This window comes from Lagenorhynchus albirostris, chromosome 6 (genome assembly GCF_949774975.1).
Source record: "Lagenorhynchus albirostris chromosome 6, mLagAlb1.1, whole genome shotgun sequence".
NCBI lineage: Eukaryota > Metazoa > Chordata > Mammalia > Artiodactyla > Delphinidae > Lagenorhynchus > Lagenorhynchus albirostris.
In genome coordinates this window covers 62072435-62088503 of record NC_083100.1, presented here as the reverse complement: position 1 = coordinate 62088503, position 16069 = coordinate 62072435, and the positions used below count along the sequence as shown (strand labels likewise).

The 16069-nt window shown below is 41.8% G+C and overlaps 1 non-coding gene across 1 annotated transcript; it reads right to left on the bottom strand.

Annotated features, from left to right (window-relative positions):
• Positions 1-15710: 15710 nt before the first annotated feature.
• On the bottom strand, positions 15711-15813 carry LOC132522481 (U6 spliceosomal RNA). Its single transcript, XR_009541225.1, has one exon. It is a non-coding gene; the product is annotated as a U6 spliceosomal RNA (small nuclear RNA).
• Positions 15814-16069: the final 256 nt, after the last annotated feature.

Here is a 16069-nt window from a genome sequence, read left to right as displayed (position 1 = left end):
GAATGTGGTCTAGCTTCGTAAATGTTCCATAAGAGCTTGAGGAAATTGTGTATTCTGCTGTTGTTGGATGAAGTAGTCTGTAGATGTCAGCTGTAGCCAGTTGGTAATGGTGTTGTTGAGTTCAACTGTGTCCTTACTGATTTTCTGTCAGCTGGATCTGTCCATTTCTGAGAGAGGGGTGTTGAAGTTTCCAGCTATGATAGTGGATTCATCCATTTCTCCTTGCAGTTCTATTAGTTTTTGCCTGTTTGATGATCTATTGTTAGGCACATACACATTAAGAATTGTTACGTCTTCTTAAAGAATTAACCCCTTTACCACCATATAATGCCCTTCTTTATCCCTGATCACTTTCCTTACTTTGAAATCTGCTCTGTCTGAAATTAGTATAGCTACTCTTGCTTTCCTTTCATTAGCGTTAGCATGGCATATTCCTCATCCATTTATGTTTAATCTACATGGGTCTTTATATTTAAGGTGAGTGTCTTGTAGAGAACACACAGGTGGGTTCTGCTTTTTGACCCACTCTGACAATCTCTGTCTTTCAGTTGGTGCATTTAGACCATTGACATTCAAAGTGATTACTGATATAATTGAATTAATATCTACCATATTTGTTACTGTTTTCTATTTGTTGACCTTGTTCTTTGTTCCTATTTTTGTCTGCCACTCTTTCTGCCTTTTGTGCTTTTAATTGAGCATTTTATATGATTCCATTTTCTTTCTTTTTTAGTGTATCAGTTATACTTCTTTTTTAAAATACTTTTAAAAATGGTTGCCCTAGAGTTTGCAATATACATTTACAATTAACCCAAGTCCGTTTTCATATAACACTATACCACTTTATGGGTGGTATGAGTGCCTTATAATAACAAAATAATACTAATTCCTTCCTCCAGTCCCTTGTACCATTGCTGTCATTCATTTCACTTATATATAAGTATACAAAAGCATGTGTGTGTATAAAATCTAATACACATTGTTGCTATTATTATTTTGAACACTGTTATCTGTTAGATCAATTAAGAATAAGAAAAATAAAAATTTTAATTTTACTTCATTTCTTCTTTCTTTGATGTTCATCCTTTCTTTATGCAGATCTAAGTTTCTGACCTATATTATTTTCCTTCTCTCTAAAGAACTTCTTTTAATATTTCTTGCAAGGCAGATCTACTGGACAACAAATTTCTTCAATTTTTATTTGCCTGAGAAAGCCCTTATTTTTTCATTTTTGAAGGATGATTTGACAGGGTACAGAATTCTAGGCTGATGGATTTTTTCTTTCAACACTTTAGGTCTTCCACTCCATTCTCTTCTTGCTTGAATGGTTTCTGAGGAGGAGTCAGAGGTAATTCTTATCTTTGCTCCTCTGTATAGGTAAAGGTTTCTTCCTTCTGGCTTCTTTCAGGATTTTCCCTTTATCTTTAATTTTCTGTAGTTTCTGAAGATGATATGCCTAGGTGTAGTTTATTTTGTTTGTTCTTGACATTTATCCTGCTTGGTGTTCTTAAGATTATTGGATTTGTGGTTTGGTGTCTGATATTAAATTGGGGAAATTCTCAGTCATTATTGTTTCAGATATTTCTTCCCTTCCTTTCTCTCCTTCTCCCTCTTGTACTCGCCCTATGTGTATGTTTCACCTTTTGTAGTTGTCCCACAGTCCTTGGATAGTTTGTTCTTCTTCTCAGTCTTTGTTCTCTTTGCTTTTTGGTTTTTGAGGATTCTCTCTCTATATCCTCTAGCTCAGAGATTCTTTCCTCAACTGTGTCCAGTCTACTCGTATGCCTATCAAAGGCCTAATTCATTGCTGTTCCAGTGTTTTTTTATCTCTAGCATTTCTTTTTGGTGCTTTGTTAGGATTTCCATCTCTCTACCTACACTCTCCATCTGTTTTTTTTTTTTGTTTTTTTTTTTTTAAGCGGTACGCGGCCTCTCACTGTTGTGGCCTCTCCCTTTGCGGAGCCCAGGCTCCGGACGCACAGGCTCAGCGGCCATGCCTCACAGGCCCAGCCGCTCCGCGGCATATGGGATCTTCCCAGACTGGGGCACGAACCCGTGTCCCCTGCATCGGCAGGCGGACTCTCAACCACTGTGCCACCAGGGAAGCCCTCTCCATCTGTTCTTACATGCTGTCTACTTTATCCATTAGAGGCCTTAGCATATTAATCACGGTTGTTTTAAATTCCTGGTCTGATAATTCCAACATCCCTGCCGTCTCTGGTTCAAATGCTTGCTCTGTCTCTTTAAAGTTTTTTTTTTTTTTTTTTTTTTTTTTTTTGCGGTAGGCGGGCCTCTCACTGTTGTGGCCTCTTCCGCTGCGGAGCACAGGTTCCGGACGCGCAGGCTCAGCGGCCATGGCTCACGGGCCTAGCCGCTCCGGGCCATGTGGGATCTTCCCGGACCGGGGCACAAACCCGTGTCCCCTGCATCGGCAGGCGGACTCTCAACCACTGCGCCACCAGGGAAGCCCTAAGTTGTGTTTTTTTACCTTTTGGTACATCATGTAATTTTTTCTTGATAGCCAGACGTGATGTATTTGGTTGCTTCTCAGTTATTTTTTCTCCCCCCTGAAGTGGTACAGGATGGCTTAGAGCTGGCTGGAGTTGGGTATTTCCCTTCCCCTGGTCACTTAGACTCTGAAAGTACCCCAGCAGGTCAGGCTCTGATAACTACTTTCCCCGCCGAGTTCAGGCCTTGTTAAAGAGAACAGAGTGGTCTGGCGCATTTCAGAGTGCTCTGACGCGTTGCAGTGCGTGGCGCTTTTCCCCTCCCGCTGACAGACGGATGAGGGATTTTTCTCTGATATTTACTGTGGGAAACTGGTCAAGCTCCTGGAGGTAAATCTCAACAGTATTGTGGGCCCCCCATGACCAGGTCCTTATGTAGTTTTAACTCTCAGAGCTGTGGTCCGCACTGAGCCTCCAGCAAGCCGTCGATTGTAGTTCAGGTTTTCCTACCCCGGCACTGGCTCCCGCAGCTGTTTCTGCTTGTGAGTCTGCTCCAGCAGCTACAACGCCCGGTATTTGCCTGTCTCTCCAGGCTTGGAGGCTGCAGTTTGCCTTGTGTCCTCCCCTCTCTTATGGATCCAAGAGAGTTGACTTTTCAGCCTGTCAGCTTTTTACTTCTTAAGACCAAGTGGCTACTCAAGCTCCTTGCTTGTGGAAACGGAAACCAGGAGTCCCAGAGCAGACCTTTGAATCGAAGAATCATCTAATTAGCTCTCTGATCATGGGTAAGTTATATAGTGTCTCTGGTCTCAGTTTTCTCACCTATAAAATGGGAGTTTTAAGGGCACTGACTTCTGGGCTCATTGGGAGGATTGAATAAGTTAGAATGGAGACTCCCTTGATGTTTTAGATGCTGCAGTATCTTCCTCCATTTGGTTAACTGTCTGTTTACTTTGAGTTTTGCCCATAGTGTTATTCATGGAAGAGAAATGCTTAATTTTGATGTCAGAATTATCAACTGTTTACTTTGTGCTTTGGGGAAGACTTATTTAAATCAGTAAAAAGTACTTAGAAGCCTAGTAGAAAAATGGGCAAAAGATATGAATAGGCAATTCACAAAACCAGTAACCTAAATGACTAATATGTCTATGAAGGAAATACTCAACCTCGCTAACAGGGAAATACAAACCGAAAGCATAATGAGATATTCTACTAGAGTGTGGTATTCTGGCAGTACCTAGCAAAGATGAATATACATGATTTGTGACCCAGCTATCCCAACCCCGGATATTTATTACAGAGAATCTTTTTGCGTAGGACATGGGTAGGAGGTTTACAGTGCTTTTTTATTAGTCATCACAGAAGTAGTAGATACACATTGAGTAAGCTCTGTAGCAGTCAGAAATAATGAACTATAAGCGTACATAGCTGGAGAGATGATTGTTCAAAACCGTGGTGTTGGGTGAAAAAAGAAAAAAGAATAATATTTATAGCACAAACCATTTATGTAAATTAAAAATTTATACACATAAAAACATAATTTTCCAGCTTTATTGAGGTATAATTGACATATAATGAAAATTATGTATATATATATTTATGGTGTACAATGTAATGTTTTGATGCAGGTATACATTGTGAAATGATGACCACAATCAAGCTAATTAACATATTCATCACCTCACATAGTTACCGGTTTTTGTGTCTGTGTGGTGAGAACATTTAAGATCTACTCTCTTAGCAAAGTTCAAGTATACAATACAGTTTTATTATCTGTAATCATCATGCTGTACATTAGATCTCCAGGAGTTCTTCATCCTGTATAACTGTAACTTTGTACCCTTTGTAATTTTAAAGAGTATATTAACATCCAAAGATAATCTCAAGGAAACATTCTCTAGGTCCTTATGTTTGGGGGCAGGGGGAGGACAGAGTGGGAAATAGAATTGGGGATGCTGGAAACAAGACAAAAGATGGACATTGTGTAGGTGGAAGATGATTATCCCAACTCTCTGACCCTAAGACCCCACCCCCCCCAAATGAAAGCATCCTCAAGTTTTGTGAGGACGATTAACGTTACCATTGTAACAACAGTTGCTGTCTTTGATAGGTAATGATGGTGAGGGAAATATGGGTGAGGGTGAGGAAAATTTTATGAAACAAAAGGATTTTATGGAGATCTAATGATCTTTGTAAATTAGGTAAGGTTAAATTAAATCAACATACTTCTCAGATCATTCTGGTTAATGCCAAATGCAAATTGTAACTTCAAAATGCAGTTTTACAAATGTTTCAACAAATGATAGTCCTCTATACTTTCTTTTTATGTTTATCATTACTATTAAAAAGTTGATGTTGAATGCATATTCAGAAAAGTACACAATTCATAGTTGTTTACTTTAATGAATTGTCACAAAGTAAACATATCATCACCCAAGTCAAGAAATGGAATACTACCAGAGAAACCAGAAATCCCCCTGTGCCCTGCCCCAAATGCTGCATCCTTTCTCCTCATCAAAGACCTATTGTCTTCTAACACCATGGCTTAGTTTTGTCTATTTTTGAACTTTAAAACTTTTAAAGGCTTTCGTATAGTAGGAGTTTGAAAAACAATCTAAGGCTGAATATTATATTTGTACTTGATAAAGATTTCATTTTGTAAGTAGTATTTTTTAAAAAAATTGAGTTTCTAATTGTTCATTGCTAATATATAGAAGTTGAATTATTTTTGTGTGTTGGTCTTGTATCTTGTGACCTTATCAAACTCACTTATTAGTTCTAGGAGCTTTTTGTAGCTTTCTCAGATTCTTCCTTGAGGGCAATCATACTGTCTGTGAATGGGGACAGTTTTTTCCTTTCTAACTTGTAAGCCTTTTATTACTTTTTATAGCCTCATTGCAGTAGCTAGGATGTCAAGTATGATACTGAATAGGAGTGGTAAGAGCAGACATCTTTCCCTTGTTCCTGATCTAAGGGGAGAGTATTCAGCCTTTCACCACTAGGTATGATGTTAGGCAGAGGTTTTTTGTAGATCACCTTTATTTTTATTTTTTAATTTTAATTTTATTTTTGGCTGCGTTAGGTCTTCATTGCCGTGCATGGGCTTTCTCTAGTTGCAGTGAGCAGGGGCTAGTCTTCATTGCAGTACGTGGGCTTCTCATTGCGGTGGCTTCTCTTGTTGTGGAGCACTGGCTCTAGGCGTGTGGGCTTTAGTAGTTGTGGCACGCGGGCTCAGTTGTTGTGGCTCATGGGCTCTAGAGCGCAGGCTCAGTAGTTGTGGTGCATGGGCTTTGTTGCTCTGAGGCATGTGGGATCTTCCCGGACCAGGGCTCGAACCCGTGTCCCCTGCATTGGCAGGTGGACTCTCAACAACTGAGCTACCAGGGAAGTCCTGTAGATGTCCTTTAATACAGGGGTCCCCAGTCCCTGGGCCACAGACCACTACTGGTTGGTGGCCTGTTAAGAACCAGGCCGCACAGCAGGAGGTGAGCAGCGGGTGAGCGAGCAAAGCTTCATCTGCTGCTCCCCATCACTCCCCATCGCTCACATTACCTCCTGAACCACTGCCCCTCCCACATCCCGCCCGTGGAAAAATTGTCTTCCACGAAACTGGTCCCTGGTGCCAAAAAGCTTGGGGATCACTGCTTTAAAAGAAGTTCCTTTCTCTTTCTAGTCTGCTGAAAGTTTTAATCATGAATAGATGTAAAATTTTGTCACATTCCTTTTCTGCATCAATTGGTGCTGCCTTTAGACTGTTGATAGAGTGCATTACATTGATTGATTTTTGATTATTGAAACCAGCCTTGCATTTCTAGGATGAACTCCACTTGGTGGTGGTATACTATTATTTTTTTATATTGCTGAATTTGGTTAGCTAATATTTCACTGAAGATTTTTACATCTATATTTATGAGGTATATTAGTCTGTACTTTGCTTGTACTGTTGTATCAGTGTAGTGCTAGTATCATAAAATAAGTTGGGAATTATTCCATCTTTTTCTGCTTTCTGGAAGAACATTGTGTAGAATGTGTGCTATTTCTTCTTTAAGTGTCAGGTGGAATTTACCAGTGAAACAGTCTGGGCATGGGAATTTCTTTTTCAGAACGTTTTAACCATGGATTTAATAGTTTTAAGATTATGTAGGTTATTTATTTCATTTAGGGTGAGTTTTGGTAGTGTGATTTTTTAAGAAATTGGTTCATTTTATCTAATTAAAAAAATTGAGATGTTCATAGTATTTACTCATTATCCTACTAATGCATATTGAATCTATAGTGATATCCTTTCATTCCTGATATTGGGAATTTGTGTTTTTTATTTTTGTTTTCGGTCTTTGAAGATGTCCGTCAATCTTATTGTTATTTTCAAAGAACTAGCTTTTGATTTTGTGATTTTTCCCTATTGTTTTCCTGCTTTCAATTTTATTGATTTCTATGTTTTAGCATTTCCTTCCTCTGTTTCCTTTGGGCTTATTTTTCTCCTCTTTTTCTAGTTTATTAAGGTGGAAGCTTAGATTATTGGCTTGAGATTTTTTTTCGAAAGTAAGCGTTTACTGTTTGGAGATTTTGCTGGTTTTTCTTTCTGTTGTTGACTTATAGTTTAATGACATTATTGTCAAAGAACATATATTGTATGATTTCAATTCTTTTACATTTGTTAAGGTTTCTTTTATGACCCAGTATGTGGTCTATCTTGGTGAATGTTGTATGTGTACTTGAAAAAAAATACATATTTTGCTGTTGTTGGGTTGAGAATTCTATGAACATCAATTAGATGCCAGTGGCTGATGGTGCTGTTCAATTGCCAATGGTAATTGTTCACACCAGCAATTCTATAATCTTGCAAATTTTCTGTGTACTACTTCAGTCAATAACTGAGGAGTGTCAAGTCTCCAACTATAATTGTGGATATTTCTCTTTTCTGTTCTTGTGTTTTTGCTTTATGTTTAAAGCTCTATTGTTTGGTGCATACACACTTAGAATTGTTATGTCTTCTTGGTGAAGTGATCATTGTATCATTACAGAATGTCCTTCTTTGTGCCTGGTCATTTTCTTTGTTCTGAAGTCCGCTTTGTCTACAATTAACATAACCACTCAGTTTTTGTTTTTTTCTTTTTTGAAAATGTGTGCATGATACATCGCTTCATCCTTTTACTTTAAATTTACCTATATCATCATATGTGAAGTTAGTTTCTTGGGTACAGCATATAGTTGGGACATTTAAAAAAATTCATTCTGATAATATCTATCTTTTAACTGCATATTTACACCACTTACATTTAATTATTATGTTTAGAGTTAGGTCTATAATTTTAGAATTTGTTTTCTCTACGTGAGTGTATGTTTCTGTTTTCAGCTTTGTGAGATCCTAAGCAAAAAGCCTAAAGAGTCCTGCACAGGCTTCTGACTTATAAATAACAGATTTGTGTGCTTTTAAGCTGCTCCTTTTGTGATAATTTGTTATGCAGCAGTAGAAAAGTAATATAGGTTTATTCCTACATCGAATCAGAGGTGGCCTATGTGATCAGTAGAATATGAAGGAAGCGACAGTGTATGACTGAAGACAACCTCACACAGGCACCATAGTAGCCCTGTGAGGAGGCTGGCATGGAAAGGGATTGAACCCTCCTGCCAAGAGCCCGCGTCGTCTTCCAGTCACATGAGTGAGCCGCCTTGGCCGTGGATCCTCTAGCCCCAATCAAGTCTTTAGATGCCTGTAGCTTTAGCCAACATGATCACAACTTCATGAGGCTCTTGGCCAGAGCCACTTAGCCAAGCAACTCCTGAATTCCTGACCTCAGAAACAGTAAGAGATTATTGTTTAAGCCACTAAACTTTGGGGTACTTTTTAATGCAGCATTAAATAACTAATATATAGACCTGTTGTAGGTGAGGCACTGTTCTACATGTTAGGGATATAGCAATGAATAAAGCCAAATGCCTGCTGTCATGGAGTTCATACTCTAAGGGAGAAGATAAAAACTATATAAATTAGATAAACATGGCAGGTGATAAAAGTCAATCAGGATAAGAAGGATGAAAAGTGATGCTGAGGTTTCTATAAGATGGCGAGGGAGTATACCTCTTTGATAAGTAGAAATTTGAACAGTGATCTGAAGTGGGGGATGAAACCACACAGATATTTGGGGGCAGAACACTCTAGCAGAGGGAGCTTCAAATGTAAAGACCACGAGGTGGGAGTGTCCTTAGTGACTATGACGAATTGCTAAAGATAGGAAGAGTTCTGTGTCTAGTTTTAATTGATATACTTCTAGAATGTTTGAATGAGAGTTGCCAGATCAAATACAGGATTCCCTGTAAAAACTGAATTTTATTTATTTATTTATTTTTGCGGTACGCGGGCCTCTCACTGCTGTGGCCTCTCCCGTTGCAGAGCACAGGCTCGGGACGCGCAGGCTCAGCAGCCATGGCTCACAGGCCCAGCTGCTCCACGGCATGTGGGATCTTCCCGGACCGGGGCACGAACCCGTGTCCCCTGCATCGGCAGGCGGACTCTCAACCACTGTGCCACCAGGGAAGCCCAAAAACTGAATTTTAGATAAACAACATTTTTTTTTTAAGTGTAGGCATGTCTCAAATATTGCATGGAGAATATTTACTAAAAATTATTAGTTGTTTATCTGAAGTTCAAATTTAACTAGGTATCCTCAGTTTTTATTTGCTATATCAGGCAACCCTATTTGGAGCAAAGGAAAATCTGAAGACAAACAGCTAAAATGATTACAAGAATGGAATATACATTTTTTGGAGGAATAATGAAGGAGTTTATATGTGTATTCTGAAACAGAGAAGGCTAAGAGGATTCTCCCATCCCCAAATTAGGGCAACAGAATAGAATAGAAAATACAGAGTATTGGGAGCTAGTAAAGCTACCTTTACTTCCTGGACAGCTTCCTTTTGATGTTCTGTAGGCAACGGAAACTAAAACCCACTGAATATATACATGTCTTTGAACAAGCATTCTCATAGTTAGCATAAAAGGGTCGTGTCAGATAATATCTGCAATCCCTTTTGGCTTCAACACTCTGATACAATGAAGGGTTAGAAATTGTACAGTAGCTTGTTGTTTTTCCATCTCCACAGAGAACAGAGCATGAGTTGTTAAGTCTTGCAATGAGACAATTGATTAAATGTAAAGAACTGAACTGAAGGGCAATTAAACACTGGAATGACTTTGCCTGGGAGGCTGTGGAATCTCGCTCTTTTGTGATCTTTAAAAGGAGGCAGCAGCTGTTGTGGGTAACGGAGGTCACAGAGTGCCGTCTTGGAGAGGGAGGATTGAACCAGGGAGACTTTTGAGGGTCCAGATCCTGGGAATCACTTCTTTTTGGTCTAGAGAAGTAGAGGGAAATTATCCTTTACTTCTCTTAGGAGTTGGTACCAGTTCTCTAAGTTCACTGTCATGTTGATGTAGCCCTAAAACAGGCTTTCAGACGTGTCTTCTTTATACCTGAATCAGAATTACTCAGATTTAACTACTAGAATTTTAAAAATGCAGATTCCTGAGACCCACCCAGACTGAATCTGAAAGAAGCTTCCGGATTATGCATTTTAACAAGTTCCCCAAGTGGTCCATATGTATACTATGGGTTGAGAGCCATGGTCACTGAGAAATGAGAGTCTTTCTTGCTCTCCCTAGGGACAGACCTTTAATGACCTTTATAGTCTTACAGTGGTGACTGAGGCCTCTGCCTAAGCTTATTTCCTGGAGGGGAGGTACATAACGCTAAGAATGAAACTGGAGAATGGAGATGCTGAAGGATTTAAAGATGATTTTGGTCAGGTTGTTCTAGGCCAAGTGAAGGAGTGGAGGAGAGGGAAAGAAACTGGGGTTTACTGGACACTTTGGCCAAACACTTGCATTACAATGAAAACCTATGTCCTGAAACTATTTCTGTCCTTCTTTGTTTTATCTTCTTGAAATCTTCTACCAATTTTTTTCTTTGAAAAAAAAAAATGGGATGGTACCTTTATTAAGCCAAAAAGAAGGATGTTTTCCATTCCATAGTCAGGCTAGATTGGAGATGCAGAATATCCCAAGCAGCTATGGGTGGACAACCATCCCTTCTTAAAGTTTCTGGAAAGAACCAAAGGAGCTGGTAAAAATATAACAGAGGAAAAATAAAATAAAATAACAGAGGAAGAACATGGGGTCATCTAAGTAATTTAGTGTATTTTAATATTATAAAAGGAATCCCAAGTTCCACTCTGACCCTGTATTTCAAGAGTCGTTGTTGTGTGAGTCCTTGATGAGGGAGAACTACGAAGGGAGGACTTGTAGGTAGACCATTCCAGTATCCCCGCCAACGTCACTGGAGATTCTCCTGGAGCAGGTCCCTCCAGCCAGCTCTGTAGGTCACCTCTCAGCTCCGGGTCGCTTTTGGAATCCTCTCCAGACTTCTGCTGAACTCTGACTTGCTTCTCCCTCTTCTCCTCTCAGCGTTTACATGTATCTCTGCTTCAAGTTTGGCTGTCTTCAAATGACCTCCCGTTGGTGGATGGCCCTGTCGTTATTAAGGTGCCCTATGCCTCAAACTCCTCTACCTTCTGAGGCTCTTTTGCCTCCTTTCTAGGTTGATGCAGGGCAGGTAACTGGCTTCCCTGGACTTTGTCTCCTCTGCCTTAGACACAGAACCCTGAACCTGCCTATGTGTGGCAGTTGACTTGGGGTCAGGGGACTAGCCAGCCTCTTGCACACTGGGGACTCTGAAACATGCCAGTGTTTACTGTTTGAACATCTCAACAAGGCATTTCAGCCCAAATGGGGCAAACTCACTTCTTAGCCCAGGTCCACAAAACTTGCCTCAGAATGGGCTACATAGCTAGCCTTTGCCTATGGTGATTCCAAACTGATTCTAAACATTTCTTCCAGCAGATTCACACAAAATAAATTTTTCTCCTGGCACAGCAGCCTGGTTTGATTTGGGTTATTTGACTACAAAAGCCCAGAGGCCAAGCATTTATTTAGAAATATTAGGAATCAGCAGCACAAATGAGATTGAGTTTTTGTGAAAAGTTAGAGATTTCTCGTTTAGGAAGGGAGTTCCCGGAGGACCCCATTAGCCAAGCCTCACTAGTAATTAGTCTGATTTCTCAGGCAAGAGGCAGGCTAATTGTCTACCATCCATTCCGGAAGGCCTAGAGACACTTTAAAACCTACCACCCGTTGAAAAATATCATTGGAAGATTTCTTGCTGTATCTAAAGTCTTTTCTTTCTTTTTTTTAAAAAATAGAACTTTATTGGAGTATAATTTCTTCACAATACTGTGTCAGTTTCTTCTATTAACTAAATGTTGAAACTGAGATCAATATATGAAAATATGAACAAAATGGCTGATTATAAATGTCTTTTCAAATGTCAAATCATGGGTCTATTACTGATGACACTCAACTATAGAGAAGTGGAAAGGAGCTGAAATTTATTAAGCAACACTGTGATATACATGTTATTATCCAAGTTTAATAGAAGAAACAGCTGAAGCTCAAAGAAGGTAAATAACTTTCCCAAAGTCGCGCAATGAGTTCGTGGCAGAGCTGGGATTCTATGGACTGAAGTGAGTGCGGTTTCCAGAAGCCAATGTAAAGGTCAGGAAAAAAGCAGCATTGAATTGGCGGCGTTGGAGGCTGGCTGGCTGGCTGGCTCTCAAGAGCCAGGATGATCTAGTTGTAACTATGTGATCTCCCAGGGACAGAATCCATTAACCAAATGTGTACAATGAGGCCGATGTTGAAGCCAGTGTAGATGGCTCGGCTTGGGTGTAACATGTGCTCACCTGAGCATTTGGACTTGTCTCATCATGGCGCTTTTGGGATACAGATCTGGAAGCACACAGCGTGTGGCCCTGTAACAGAGTCCTTGGGGGAGGAAGCTCTAGTGGAACTCTGGGTCATGAAGCCCATAGCAGCTCTGGTGCCCGACACTTCAGAAATGCCCAGAAAGGTTCCTCTTAGGAGTAGGCAACTCACAGAGACATTGGCAGCTTAGGTGCAGACAGTTCACCCCACCTCCTGAAGTTTCTTTCTTTTTATTTATTAAACATCTTTATTGGGGTATAATTGCTTTACAGTGGTGTGTTAGTTTCTGCTGTATAACAAAGTGAACCAGCTATACATATACATATATCCCCATATCTCCTCCCTCCTGTGTCTCCCTCCTACCCTCCCTATCCCACCCCTCTAGGTGGTCACAAAGCACCGAGCTGATCTCCCTGTGCTATGCGGCTGCTTCCCACTAGCTGTCTGTTTTACATTTGGTAGTGTATATATGTCCATGCCACTCTCACTTCGTCCCAGCTTACCCTTCCCCCTCCCCGTGTCCTCAAGTCCGTCCTCTACATCCTGCAGTTTCTTTCTGACGCGTTCAGGAGGGCCCCAGCTTGCAGCACTCTCGTGCAGGACACAGAGCACCGACCTTGGCTGCGTCCCTCTCTCTTGACACCAGGAGGTGGCGCCGTTGCCCACTTGACTTCTCCCGCTCCTCCATTCCAGTGTGTACTGGCCTCTGTCACTTCCTTCCACGCTGACCCCAGAGGTCTCCCAGCTGTACAGTGTTGGGATGGGGTGAATCCCCTTCACCCTCTCTTGTGTTCCCAAAGTTCCAGGCTTCCCGTTTCTTAAAGAGTTCTCATGGGTGGTGCTATTTTATTGATCCTCCTCCAGTCCTGTGGGCTTCTAGGAACCCTGTAGAGATAGATCCCCAAGGGGCCTGTGCCATTTGTTGGCCCTTCAGAATTGGAGTGTCTAAGACTCCATTGTTAAAAATGCTGACTTCAAGGCCTTATCCCCACAGACTGAGTTGGTGGGTCTGGGGTTTGGGGCCTGGCTGCCGTGTCTTCAGTAAGCTGCTCAGGAATTCCGGCACAGGAGTTGCGTTGATGAACAGTGGTGTTGGAGCCGCAGTGCTACCCTGCCTGAGCCGGCTGTGTTCACCGGACTGGCTGGATGCCAAGCTCCCGATGGGTAGGGATAATGGCTCGCTCACGTCTACACCTTAGTGTCGAGCCCAGGACCTGGCACCCGGTGTGGCGTCAGTAGATGGCTGGGGCATGAAAAAGTCGGAGGTACTGTGTGAGTGGACTTTTCTTTACCAAGTTAAAGAACTGGCTGAAAAATCCTCCTGTCCTTAGTGCACTGTGTTGACAATGGGCCATCCTAAGTCCCACGTGCTGAGAGTAGAATTTAGGCAGAAGGCAATGGGGAGAGAATTTTAGCAACGTAGGGAACCAGCTTCCAAAAGGCAAACAATGGCCAGGCAAGAAGCATTTAGGGCCCAAATCAGAATCTCCATGTGGCTCAGTGAGTGTCTCTGAAATTGTAACAGAGAGGCCGTCAGGCAGGTGGGTGACAGAGCCAGACTGGGTGATGAGCAGGCTGCAGGAAGAGGGGTATTGCCCTCTCCACCCTGGCACAACCACGCCCCTCCGCGCCCCCGGTTTCTTCATGCCTTCCAGATCTCTTAGAGGGGAGTTCATTCTCTAAAGGCATTTTTCACTTTTTAAAGTATTTTTTGGAGGCCAAAGAAGTTTGACCTAAGTGGAGGAATTGGTAACTTCTTCGAGCAGAGATTAGGCTTTGATGGTAAAATCGTCCAATATGCACAGCCCTTTGATTGAATAAAGCATGCCTGTATCGTGTCCTCATCAGACAGTGGACAGAGGCCTGAGCAGACCACGGCTTTAATCCTGGGAAGGCCCTCAGAGCAAACACCACGTGGCTCAGGGGGCTTTCTAGATTAGGCTTTCTCCCACTGAGGACCCCTTCCTGCCCTGCAGAATCCGTGTTTCCAGGACTACAGCCCCCAGATGGCCCTGAGCTCTGACCCAGTGGAGCCTTTGTAACTCTTAGACTGCATCTGGCGGCTTCACAGAGTTGGGGGATGGGACCCTGTCTTTATAATAATGCGACCTAGTGGTTGCTGCGTTCTGACTGCGCCTGAACTTCATACATGCCTGGCGTTTCACCAGCACTGCCTCATTTATACCACATAACAACCCTTTGAGGACTATGCCTCTCCAGAGAAGGAAACTGAGGCTGGGATGGCAAAGCGGAGCACAGTAACTTGCCTCAGGAGTCAGCTGCTGGTCCACTGGACACCCAGGCCACACTCAATCTCTGTGCTATGCTCGTCTCTACTTTTTTGCCCCCAAAATGGAATTTAAAATCAGTCTCTGTTCTTGTTGATCATGACAGCAGGGCGTTGTTTATTTTCTGAACTGGACTTGGCATGAGGTTGTGGCTTCCTGAGTCCATTTTGATGCCTTTCCCTCATAGCGGCCCACTGTCCTCCAAAGTGGTTGCCATCGTAGAACACTTGCTTCAGAATTATAGGTAAATTCAAAATACTTCCCAGTTCATGAGCATCTATAAGCCTGAGTGGCTTCACAGAGATGTTGCCTCATGTCCTTTTTGTTCTGGTTCAGAAGGTTCAGACTCTAAGAATATGTGAGAATCAGAAGAACAGCAGCTATATTTTTGAGCTTTTTATTTGGAGTAATTCATACTTACAAAAAACTTGCAAAAATAAAAATAGTACAAGAGCCCCTATATTGTCATCATTTTTCTCTACTTGCTTTATTATTTTAATGTTTCTCCACTCTCCATATATATATAAGAAAAAACACACATACACACATACATATAATGGTTAAGAAAAAATTATATATAACATATATATAATATACATCTCTATATCTTTTTTTTTTTTTTTTTTTTTTTTTTGCGGTACGCGGGCCTCTCACTGTTGTGGCTCTCCTGTTGCGGAGCACAGGCTCCGGACGCGCAGCCTCAGCGGCCATGGCTCACGGGCCCAGCCGCTCCGCGGCATGTGGGATCCTCCCGGACTGGGGCATGAACCCGTGTCCGCTGCATCGGCAGGCGGACTTTCAACCACTGTACCACCAGGGAAGCCCCCCATATCTATTATAATAAGTATAATATAATGTTTTTCTGAACAATTTGAGAGTAAGTTACCTGCTTCATGTCCCTTTACCCCTAAATGTTTCAGTGTGTATTTCCTAAGAATGGCAATACTCCATAACATAATTTAATACCTGACAAAGTACGTTTATCTAATCTCCCCTCCATATATCGATTTTGTTAGATGACTTATCAGTGTCCTTTCTAGCATTCCGCCTTCCAGCACAGGATCCAGTGTGGGCTGAGGTCTTGGATTTTGTTGTCATGTCTTTTAACCTCCTTTAATCTGGCTTTTATGACATTGATCCCCCCTTCCCCTCACACGCACCATTTTTTTTTTTTTCACATATATGTGTGCCATCTTTGTGCAGGGGCAATGTTGGTCTTCTTCATACTGTTCCAATTTTACTGTAGTTACTGCCAAAGTGAGCACCACACACCATTTGGTTTCGATAGCATGCTCCTCACTGTGCGCTTGTCTGGCGTTTCATCCTGGTTAGACTGAGGTTAGACAATCTCAGGTGATGTGAGTCCTGTCCAGGGTATCTGGAGCCACACAGTGTGAGCCGCCCCGCACAGGTGATGTTAATTTGGACCTGGTCAAGGTGTTGTACAATTTCTTCATTCTGGCTGCTCTTTTGGTCTTTTTTCCCTTGCCACTAATAAGCAGTGTGTGGGGAGTCAC